The sequence below is a fragment of the Suncus etruscus genome, chromosome 10 (genome assembly GCF_024139225.1).
Source record: "Suncus etruscus isolate mSunEtr1 chromosome 10, mSunEtr1.pri.cur, whole genome shotgun sequence".
In the NCBI taxonomy this organism is placed as follows: Eukaryota; Metazoa; Chordata; class Mammalia; order Eulipotyphla; family Soricidae; genus Suncus; species Suncus etruscus.
Window position 1 is genome coordinate 24,026,263 of NC_064857.1, and position 12,335 is coordinate 24,038,597.

A 12,335-nucleotide genomic window follows, 5' to 3' on the forward strand; every position below is an offset into this window, starting at 1 on the left:
AGATAGTGATAGAATACAGAAGGCAGTAAGATCACAAAAGAAAATTACATACAAAGGAATATCCTTAATATTTACAGCAGATTTTTCATAAGAAACCTTCAAGTCCCAAAGGCAGTGGTGAGATATGGTGACAAAACTCAATAAAATAAATGCTTCCCCAATAGTACTTCACCAACCCAAACTTGCATTCAGATTTGAAAGAAAGCTACACAGATTTATGTATAAACAATAACTCAGAAATTTTACAGACTCAAAACCATCCTTAAAGCACAAACTGAAAGGGTTACTTTAAAACAAGATGTACCAACGGACACGCCAAACTCCAATTAATAAATGACACCAAATTCCATGACATTTATCTCCCTTAATGACAATAGATTATTTGCACCAGTTAAGAGACACAGAGTGGCAAAATGGATCAAAACTCTTACTCCAGCATTTTGTTGTCTGCCTACAAGAAACACATCTGAATAGTCGGAAAAAACAGACTCAAAGTCAAAGATTGAAGAACTATCATTCAAATAAAAACTTCTTTAAAAGGGATAGGATGGCAATACTAATATCAGATTTCACAGACTTTAGACTTAAAAGTTTATAAGGGACAGAAATAGACATTTCTTAATAACTAAAGATATGTACAAGAAGAAATCACACTACTAAAATATACATATCCAATGAGGGATCAACAAAATATTTAAAAACAATTGTTTTAAAGTAATTGTTCTCAACAATAGGCAATTGGCAAAGAAACAATGAAATACTACACAGCTGTTAGGAAAATTAAGTCAAGAAATTTTCCTGTACATTTGATGGACATGGAGACAATTATGCTGAGTTGAAATGAGTCAGAAGGAGAGAAATAGAAGCAGAAAAAGTTTCACTCATCTGTGGAATATAAGGAAAATAAAATATAGTATAATAATAATACCCAAAATCAAAAGAGATAATGGCCAGAAGCACCAGACCATGATATGAAGCTTACCACGAAAAGTGGTGAGCACAGTTAGAAAAATAATTGCACTGACAATTACAATGACAATGATAGTGTGAGAGAGAAGTAGAATGCCCTTCCCAAAGACAAGTAGGGGCTGGGGAATGAGGGAAATTGGGAACATTGGTGGTGAGCAATTTACAGTGGGGATCAGTGAAACCCAACTACAAACTCAATAATGAACTACATTCTTGTAACCATGGCAAAAATAAATTATTTAAAATATAGAATAAAAGGAAATTCCCTTACAAAGGTATTAGATAATAAATAAAAAATATGTTCTTTTTGGGAAAAAATAAAAAACACAGGAAATTAAAAGGGGTGGGTGAAATATGGAAACAAAGATGTTCTTATTCCCATCTTTCACTGTAAAATTTGTCTTATTTGTCTTATTTTCAATTATAGCACATCTTGTTTTGGTAGTATAAAGTATACTATGCCAAATAAAGTAAAGATAAAACCATTAAAATTCATAAATAAGAATGAAGTACTATTAATCAAAAACCATCTTTAATTTACTAAAGTTTAAATGATGAGCATCTTTAAATAGTGAGGGTGCCAGCTTCATTTAATTGTTAATCCTAAATTATAAATTGATGAGGAAGCTCCTAAAGCTGAATTGATAGAAATATGGGTATTAAAAATTCATCTTAAAGTGTATCTGAAATTAAAATGCAAATCATTTTGTTAAAATAATTAATTTCAAAATTCAGTTCATAAATATTGTATTTGTTGTAAAGTGAGTACTATTCAAATTGCTGAGATGTCTGAGTTTATAAATATAGCAAAATTCCACTGATCCAAAACCATATATTTCACTGCTTATCCTTTGCTAGAAATTAGGTGTACCAGGACATCAACCCCCTTATGAGATACATTTTGATAACAATATTTATATATGTAATCCTATTTAGCTAATATCTATATGCAACCATGATTTTTTAAAAAAGAGGATAGCGGGCCCGGAGAGATAGCACAGCGGTGTTTGCCTTGCAAGCAGCTGATCCAGGACCAAAGGTGTTTGGTTCGAATCCCGGTGTCCCATATGGTCCCCCGTGCCTGCCAGGAGCTATTTCTGAGCAGACAGCCAGGAGTAACCCCTGAGCACCGCCGGGTGTGGCCCAAAAACCAAAAAAAAAAAAAAAAAAAAAGAGGATAGCAATATTAGAAGATTAGGACTAACTACTAAAATAAAAAGCTATTTAAAAATTGGACAGACATAAGAGCTTTAACTATACCATTGGGATTTTCTTTTCCTACTTAAGTCTTATTAAGTCATTATGCTCTATACTTGGTAGAGATTGGGATTTTTTTTCCCTGTGGACAGCACTACTAATTTTTGAACACAAAGAGATTTCTGATTATAATGACATTGAAAAGAATGACCCTTCCCTAGCTTTCTATGCGGTAGCTGCTATGAATGATTATTGCCCAAAAGTGTCAAAGAAACTTGAGAAATAGGTAGTTTCTATTGTTTACTACATTAAATATAGAGAAATATTGATGTGTATGTACAAATTGAGGGTCAATTTTTCTGTTGCTTCACTTAAAGCTGGAGAAATTTCACCACCATATCTTCCCTTTTACTATTTTTTTTTATTATATTTTATCCCAGGATTGTTTCTATTTCTAAGTCATTCGTAGTATGGGATTTGATTGTTGCCAATTGTAAAGTCACAGGTATTGGGCATTTGACAATATCATTCTAAGGTCTGATACTATTTTGATGGCCCCAGATTTTAGTTCTTTTGCCCATGCAAAAATTGAGATTAGCATTATTTGCATACCCTTTTATATTTCTAGAAAGTTATCCTTCATTATATTTTCTCTATAAACTTGGTTACTAAATTATATCATTGTGTAATGTTGCAATCTTAAATCATTATTTCTTGGTAAATTATAGAAAGCTTTACAGCTATGTAATGAAGATTAAAATGTGGCCTTTTCTAGGACTGACTTTTTTTCTGAAGGTGTAAGAAACTCAGTCCCAAGAAATAAGATGCTGGGTGACCATTTCTGAATGAAGAAAAAAAAATACCTAAGAAACTAATGAGGGATCTTGTGAGGAGGAGGAGGAGGAGGGTTACTTTTGAATCTTACTAATCAACATAATGTGCATGACAATGTTCCAGAAAGAAAAATCTTGGGAAATGTTTTTCAGAATGTCATATAAATACAGGAATTTTTCCTCAAGATAGGGAAGATAAGGGCTGTCAATTCTTATTTCCTTTTCAACCTGAGAAATGGAAGTATATTATTTAACAGTCAAGGCACGTACTTATTTTGTTAATGGTATTTGTACATCTGACAATAACTCTAGAAAATATGTTTTTTAAATTGCTAGAATTTATATAGTATCAGTTTCAAATATATTTTAATAAAATTTTAATTGAAATAAGATAGTTAATCTTTTTATGTCTGGTTAAAGTCTAAATGATAGGCACATGTTGCTGAAGATAGATCCCACGAATTTTTTTGGCCACACCAGGTGATGCTCAGAGGTTACTCTTGGCTATGCACTCAGAAATCGCTCCTGGCTTGGGGGACAATATAGGATGCCGGGGGATCGAACTGCCATCTGTCCTAGGTTAGCACATGCAAGGCAAATGCCCTACAGCTTGTGCCACCCCCCCAATTTCTTTTTAACAGACTGAATAAGTACAATTATGGGACAAAGAAAGACCAAACAACATCAGTAGGCCTGGTTATCATTGGCATAAAAATATCAAGATCACTAACTACTATTAAATATTTGTGTGCTGGAAAATATAATATGTATTATACACATATCCTGTCTTAGGTTCTCTCACCAGGTGATGTTGACAAGAAAGTTGAGAATTTTAAAGATAAATCTGGATTATTTTACACTAGACCTTAAAGACTACCTCTAAGAGCAGGAAGCTCTAAAGAACAAGCTTCACAAAACTATCACTTCTCATAAATTGTTTTCTTTCTCTTCCTTTTAAAAATATCTAAAGTTGACAACAATTCGATAAATTATATTTGTATTAGCATACTGTTCAATAAGTACTATTTGATACCTTTGAAAAATAGACATGAATACAATAACATATCACTAAGTTCCAACATCCCTATTTCTGTCCACTGGACTATCTCCTCCCTTTTACTCACATCTGTTCTCTTCCTTTAGTAATCTCAGTTTTTAACCAGAGCTACAGGGTTGATTCTTTTGTGGCTTTGTCTATTTTCTGACTTTGTATTTTTATGCACCAGCTGTGATTGAAGTGGTCTGCTCTTTTTCTCTTTCCTTTTAACTTATTTCACTTAACATGACTTCCTCCATTCCATCCATCCATGCTGTTGTAAAAGAAAAACTGTTGTGTTGCATAAAGATGAACAATAATTGACTTGGTGTGTGTTTGTGTGTGTAGATGTACAATTGCACTCCACTTTTTCCCAATCCTCTGTCATTGAACTTTTGGGTTGTCTCCATAACTTGGCATTATAAAAAGCACTTCAATAAGCAGAGGTGTGCATATAACTTTCCAAATAAGTATATATCCAGGACAGACCTGGATCTGCCAAACACCTTGCTGCTGGGCTATCCCACCGGCCCAAGTGTTTTTTGTTTTTTGTTCAGTGTAGTACCATTTGTTTTGTTTTTATTGCTGTTTGAATTAAAATTTCATACCCAATATATTTGAGTATTCTCATTATATTTTTCAATATATTTTGTGATTTGGATTCTAACATTCAGATATTTAAGTAACTTTGAATTAATTTTTGTGTATGATATGAGATAGTATGTGATGACAGATAATAATCTATTTTATTATTTTGCCCTTACAGCTTTCCAAAATTATTTATTGAGGTTTTTTAAATCTAATTAATGTCCCATTGTCATAAGTTAACTCTCTATATAAGTGAGTAATAAACCATGTGTCTACTCAAATGCTTTTTCTATGTATTTGTTTATTTGTTTTTGTTTATCAATTTTATTTGTTCATATATTTTTATTTTATTCGGTTTGTAATCCACATGTAGAAATTCTCAGAGTTTATTATATTGTGTATTTTTAATGTAACATCTCACTGTTTTTATAAGTATAGCTTTGTAGTATAGTTTGAAACCAGGAACTGTGGTGTATCCATTCTTCTCTTTGTTCCTGACATTGCTTTATATATTTTGTAGTACCATATGAATTTTAGTAATATTTTGTTCTAGTTCCTTTAACAATGCATGTAGAATTTTGATAGGGATTGCACTGAGTGCAGTAATTTGAGTAAGATGGCCATTTAAACCATGTCAATTATTTTTTACTAGAAATAGGCAATAACTTACTATGAAATAATTTCTATCTCCTTTTGTCTTCTATTTATTTTAATACAAAGGACCAGATATCATTTTTGAAGTAAAAATGTTTTTCAGGTATCAGAAAGATAGCACAGCAGGTAGGATGTTTGCCTTCAAGCTGCCAACCCAGGACGGACCTGGGTTTGATTCCTGGAATCCCATATGATTCCTTGAGTCTGCCAGGAGCGATTTCTGAGCACAGAGCCAGGAGCAATCCCTGAGCACCACTGGGTGTGGCCCAGAAACAAAAAAATAATGTTTTTTCAGGTAAAAATATTATATCTTCTTTGTAAAGTTTATTAATAGATACTACTTACCTATTTTCTATATGATGTAAGATTGTTTTATTTATATCTTTTTCTTCTAATCAATTGTTATATATAAAATGCAACATAATTTTATTCATTAAATTTCTGAAAACTTCTGTTCTATGTACTAGTATATTTTCCAATGTGCTTTTTTTATGGGGAATGGGTGCCACACTTGGCTAGCTCAGGGCTACTCCTGGATCTGAACTCAAAAATTCTCCTGGTAGTGCTCAGAGGACTATATGTCTAATGGTCTTTGGTTAATGCTCAGCAGTGAGAAATCTGGTTCAGATTCTATACACCCTGCCCTCTCTCTGAAATATTATGTATCCTAGGGCAGTACGAATTTACATTCCCACTAATAGTATAAGAAGATTCCTGTTTTTTGAAACTTTACCTACACACACAAAGTTGTTTATTGCCACTTGGTTCATAACCACTCATAGGTATGGCTATTTTCTCATTTTGTTTTCTGTTTACATGTTCTAACAAGAAGAGATAATAAGCATCTTTTTATGTGTTTTTTTTTCTTTGAAAAAATTCTCATTTAGAATCTCTGTCTAATATGGGGAGGGCATACCCAGAAGTGCTCAGGGGTTACTCCTGACTCTGTGCTCAGAAATCACTCCTGGCAGTCTCGGGGAACCATGTAGAATGTCAGGAATCAATACCAGGTCAAATGCCTTACACGCTATGTTATCGCTATGGCCCCATCTACCTATTTTTAATAAAAGTTTTTGTTTTGTGAAAGTTCTGTATCTTGTGTTAATTTATTAGAGTTTTAGAAAAAGAATGCTGAATTCAAGAATCCAATACTGGACTGGAGAGAGAGAGTATATAACTGGCCTCTAAACCAAAATAAAAATAAAGGAACCCTATGACTATGAATTTATAGCAATTTATATATTCAAGCGCTGGAGAGATAGTACAGCTGGTAGGGTGATTGCCTGCATAAGACTGCATAAGACAGGGGTTTGATCCCACGCATCACATGTGGTCCCCAGCATGGCCTCAAGTAATTCCTAAGTGCAGAGCCTAAAGTAACGTCAGAGCATTGTCAGGTGGGGCCTAAAAATAAACAAAAGAGGTTGTCTTTATTGCTGTGATGCTTTTTGGAGTTTTTGTTTGATTTTTCTTTTTGTATTGTTGTTGTTTCTCTTTTTCCCTTTCCTTTTTCAAATTGTTATTTATAGCCTCTAGAAGGACTTCGCCCATTTATTTTTTTGCTTGATTGATTTTTGCCCCATTTTATTTTTTTTTCTTCAAACAGAACCACATAACTTGAACCATCTTGTTCCGACTCACAAACTGAAGAGGAAATAATGAAGGTTACCAAGACCAAACAGTTGTATGATCACTAAATAGTAATAAAAAATGATCGAACTTAAACACCAAATCCAAAGCCAATGACAGCAGAATGGATACCCAATCTACAACAAGCTAGACACTGAGGGGACCACTTATACTAGCAACCCAGGTGGTAAGGGAAGGGTAGATGGGATGAATGCTGGGAAAGGGGGTGAAGGGAGGACAACTTTGGTGATGGGAATTCCCCTGATTCAATGTCACTATGTACCTGAAATATTACTGTGAAAGATATATAATCCATTTTGGTCAAAATAAAAATAATTATTATAATAAAAAATTAAAAAAAACAGAGAAGCACACTAAAAAAAAAGAAAGAAACTTACATATTCTGTTTGAGTTGAAAGATGAGAAATGAAGTCAAGGTATTAATTTCATTTGTGAGAGGTGGGGGATACCTGGAAGCACTCAGGGGTTACAGCTGGCTCTGCTCTCATAATTCACTCTTGGCAAGCTTGAGAGACCACATGGGATAGAACCTGGGTAGGCCATGTGTAAGGCAAATGCCCTACCAACTATATTATTACACCAGTCCCCTCAATTTCTAAAAATATTGTTGAACTATAAGCATGTAAATATTACTTAAATAAAGCATTTTGTATGTGTAGAGTGTTATTTTCTTATGTTTACAGTTTCTATCATTATGAGTTTAGGAGAAACACATAAAAGAAAAGGCCATTCAGTTCCATATGCACTTATCTAAAACAGAGTAACTGCTCATGAAACTTCATAATACACTCTTCATTGTGGTTAGGCTCTTCACATCATGTACTTAGAGTCCTGTTAAATATATTAACTAAAGTCTATAATTTATTCAGCTTTCTTCAGTTTTTATATAATGCACTATTTCTGTTCCAGGAGTTCATCTAGATTGCCACATTACTTTTTGATATTTTCTTAGGCTTTCTCATAATTTCCTTTTTATTATGATCTGGAAAGTTTTGAGTAATACTGATCATGCATTTTGTGTAATCTATCTCTCTTGTCATTGTTGTGATAGTTATTTCAAGGTAAAGTTGGGGAAACAAGACCCCAAAGAAATAAAGACGTCCCACAGTAGTTGAGTCAATCTCATCATATAACATAATTGACATGATTTATTACCATCGATATTAATTTTGAACATGAGTAACTATCATGTTTCACTGTAGTAAAGATAATTTTAACTTTGTTTTATTTAGGGGTCATACAGTGATGTCCAGACATCAGTTCAAAAGATATTCTTATGTAAAGCTGCTTGTCTAATTCTTGTCTTTCCATGCTGTAATCTGAATGGGAGTTACACAGGATATATTTAAGAAATGAGGAACTGTCTATGGCCATACCACCCTGAACACGCCCGATCTCTTCTGATCTCAGAAGCTAAGCAGGGTCGGGCCTGATTAGTGCTGGATGGGAGACCACCTGGGAATACCGAGTGCTGTAGGCTTAAAAAAAAAAAAAAAAAAAAGGGAAATGAGGAACTAAGGCTAGAGAGATTGTACAGTTCCTCTGGCACTTAATTTGCACTTGGATGACATGTTTAATGTCTGTCATCCATGTGGTCTCCATAGTGATTTCTGAGCACAAAGCCAGGAGTAAGCCCTGAGCACTACTAATTTTGACACCATCCTACCCCTAAAGGAAAGAAGGGAAGAAAGAAAGGAAGAGAGAAATGTGGGAAGGGAGTAAGAAGGGGAGTGAGGAAGGAAGGAAGGAAGGAAGGAAGGAAGGAAGGAAGGAAGGAAGGAAGGAAGGAAGGAAGGAAGGAAGGAAGGAAGGGAGGGAGGGAGGGAGGGAGGGAGGGAGGGAGGGAGGGAGGGAGGGAGGGAGGGAGGGAGGGAGGGAGGAAGGGAGGAGAAAAGAAAGGAGGGTCTTTTCTGAATTTGTAAAGAATCAAAGGAAGGAAGGAGGGATTGAAAGAGGAAGGGAGGGATTGGGGAGAGAAGGAAAGAAATATGCTCCGTTCTTTTATTCTTTTTGTTTTGTTTTGGGGCTATGGCTGTGATTAAAGTTTACTTGGCTTTGCACTCAGGAATTTATTTTGGCAGTGCTCTGGGAATAATCATCTGGGGAACTGGGGATAGAACCATTGTGGTCACTTGCAAGGCAAGCACCTTACCTACTATATTACCTCTCCAACCCACTATGCTCTATTCTTGTAGATGGAGTACTAACATCAATTATCAGAATTTTGTAGAGGAGGCTTGCTTTCTATTTCTGTTATTTTTATTAATACCTGTACAACTCACTTTATTTATTGTTTAGTTTATGACATAAGCATACTTTAATAATTTTTGTTATTCAAATTACGGTATCTCTCCAGTATTTGATGTGAGTCAAACTATTTCAGTTGACTCCTGTAACCCTTTGATACAGCCTAATCATTGCTATTATAATATAATTATTTCTATGTCTCCACATTTAATCGAATAAGAGAACACATGTGTACACTATCTCCTCTCTGTATATATAAACGTATAATACATGCATATATAACCATCTGCACATATAGTAAGTTAAAAGCCAATTCAAAAAGATGCTTCCAATTCTTATCTATTATATGAATCATTCTAGTCTTTCTCCTATGCTTCTCTGTAACTTCCCACTCTAAAAATAAGAAACCAGACTTACAGCATCTGCCACCAATGTATCTGATTTCTTCAATTTCAAATTCATATAGAGTTTCTGTATATATGGTTTGACTGAAATTTTTGAATCCCATTATTAATTCATAAGTGACTATGGAATTCTAATAGTAGTGAAAATAAAGTTTATCATTACAAGTACCATTTATAAAGCATTGAGAAAGCCAAAATCAGTACGAAAATATTCTAAAAATATTTTCAAGAGTCATTTATATTGACAAGTATTGATGAAGGCATGGGTGGATTTAAAAATATCAACATATGGTCAAATCCTATATCTCAGATATTGTTTTGAATATAAGGAAAACAAAATTTAAAAAGAGGGTTTTTTTTTAAGAATTTAAAATGTAATGTAGGAGACAGATAAGAAGCAGATATAGAACAAGAGCAATACATTATCTGATAGTCAGTAGTAAAATACTTGTATAAAAAGGGGGACAGAGAACGTGTTCTTTTATCAAAGCAGACAGAGAACTCTTTATAGAGCTGCTATTTGATCTGAGTTTTGAATACAAGCACAGATTCAGTAGCAAAGAAAGATAAAAAGGATATTGGGCCAAGAAAACAGCAAAAACTAAGGAAAAAGGAGTATACACAATTCTTTAAAAATAATCAGATTTCTATTTATCTTATCATATTAATACTCTATTTCCATTGACTTCCATGATATCCAAGTTAGCTATTAACATAAAATGATTAATGGAGATTTATACTTTGGAAACAGTGACATTTATAGCACCTGCACAATTTCCAGTGTGTAACAATTAGTTCAGAAGTGGTTCCTAATAGTATCCTCAGAGAATTGACTTCTTATAACAACAAATAACAGACACAGGGATTATGCCTCAGGAACAATGAGATAATTAGGTTTTGTAATCTCTGAGGTCTATTAAAAATCACTTCATTTTTCACTTGAGATTAACTTAATGATAACCATTATAAAAATTTTTAAAAAATGGTTTATACAATAATTATACAATTATATAGAATAATTATACAATAATGTTTATTACACCCCTTCTGAGTGTACTATCTAAAATAATATTTCATTTCCTTCATGATTTCCTTTCATGATATGATAACATAGAATGTTTTACTTTTTAGGTGCTAACATAGCTACCAGAAAATTACATTCGTTTTGGTCTGGATCTATCGTATCTAACAAGTAGTCTTTTCTTATTTTTATGAAACTAATTTTACAAAGTATGGTACCTTTGTAATGACATTACACACAGTTTTTCTTCAATGTTGTCATCAACACAAATAGTTTCCTATTATATCTTTTTAGGTATCCATTAGCATTCTAAAATCAGAACCATATACTGTAGCTACAAAAATTTATTTATAGCTTCAATTAACAGCTATTTCATTAAATAATAAAGTTATCTCATTAAAAATACCATTAGTAACTTTTCATCCAAATATTGGATTTTAAGCTTAAAATGCAACAGTTTGGGCTCTAAAGGCTTTAAATAATCATGATGCTCTTACTAAAATGTCACCTATTGACATCTTTTCTCTCCCTCTCTCTTACATCTATATCCATCTATGATAGAGAGAAAAAGTAACTTGAAGAAATGTGGGATTAATCTTTTTTTTATTAATTTAATTAGTTCTATTGGTGGAAAGGATTTTTTTTTTTGGTTTTTGGGCCACACCTGGTGATGCTCAGGGGTTACTCATGGCTATACACTCAGAAGTCGCTCCTGGCTTGGGGGACCATATGGGATGCCTGGGGATCGAACGGAAGTCGGTCCTAGGCTAGTGCAGGCAAGGCAGGCACCTTACCTCTAGCATCACCGCACCGGCTGCATGGATTTTATATTATATTACATTTGGTAGAGTTTCTCACCTACCTTCCCATGCCTCTAGTCAGTAATAGGCCTGGGCTTGCTTTAATAGACAATATTTACTTTGTTATGATAACTCCCAGAATGTATTTATTACCTTTCATTCTTATTGGAGTTAATTACCCATTAAATACATGGGAAACCATCTTTGAAAATATTGTTAGTCACAGAACTTCAATCAATAAATTATAAAAGAATAAGCATATTTTGTTTCACCTAGAAAACCAACACATGTAAACACAGAAGCAATCCAAATACTGATACATAAACGTGAAAGAAAATATTGCATCTAATGAAATAGAATTAACTTTATGCTCTTGTTTACATTCGAGACTTCCTTGCAAAATAAGGTTGAGTCTGGAAAATTTGTATAAATCACATATTTACCAGTCACTTAGTCACTTTAGATATGACAGCTCTCATAATACTAGAAGGATCTCTTGAAAGATTAAAAAAAATACCTTGTAAATGTTCTATCAAGTCACAAGAGAAGAACCATAACAGAGATCCCTGGTTATATAGCAAAGTTAGATATTTGAAGTAGAGAAATACTGCAAATGTCTCCCTGCAAAGTATTCAATATAGCTCCTGTTAATATCGTGAACCATGATAAAGATCAATAATCTCAACTATGAGATAAGACTATGATTATGTAAATGAGGAGGGTGCTGGAATTCCCAGGGAACATGCATTTCCTAGAGATATGCATCCACCATGTCAGATGCTTCAATGATATGTCTCAGAGTGTTGACTGCTCAGAGTAGTCATGCTGCTTGTCATCTAAACCAACTCCACTGGTGCTTATGGTCTTTAATAGTACACTCAGAGTTACTAAGGTGTCCACATAGTTTTGGATGCTTGTACACCAAGGCAAGCACCA

At 33.7% G+C, this 12,335-nt stretch overlaps 1 pseudogene; it reads left to right on the forward strand.

Moving 5' to 3' along the window:
* Positions 1-8,289: 8,289 nt before the first annotated feature.
* On the forward strand, positions 8,290-8,407 carry LOC126021728 (uncharacterized; annotated as a pseudogene).
* Positions 8,408-12,335: the final 3,928 nt, after the last annotated feature.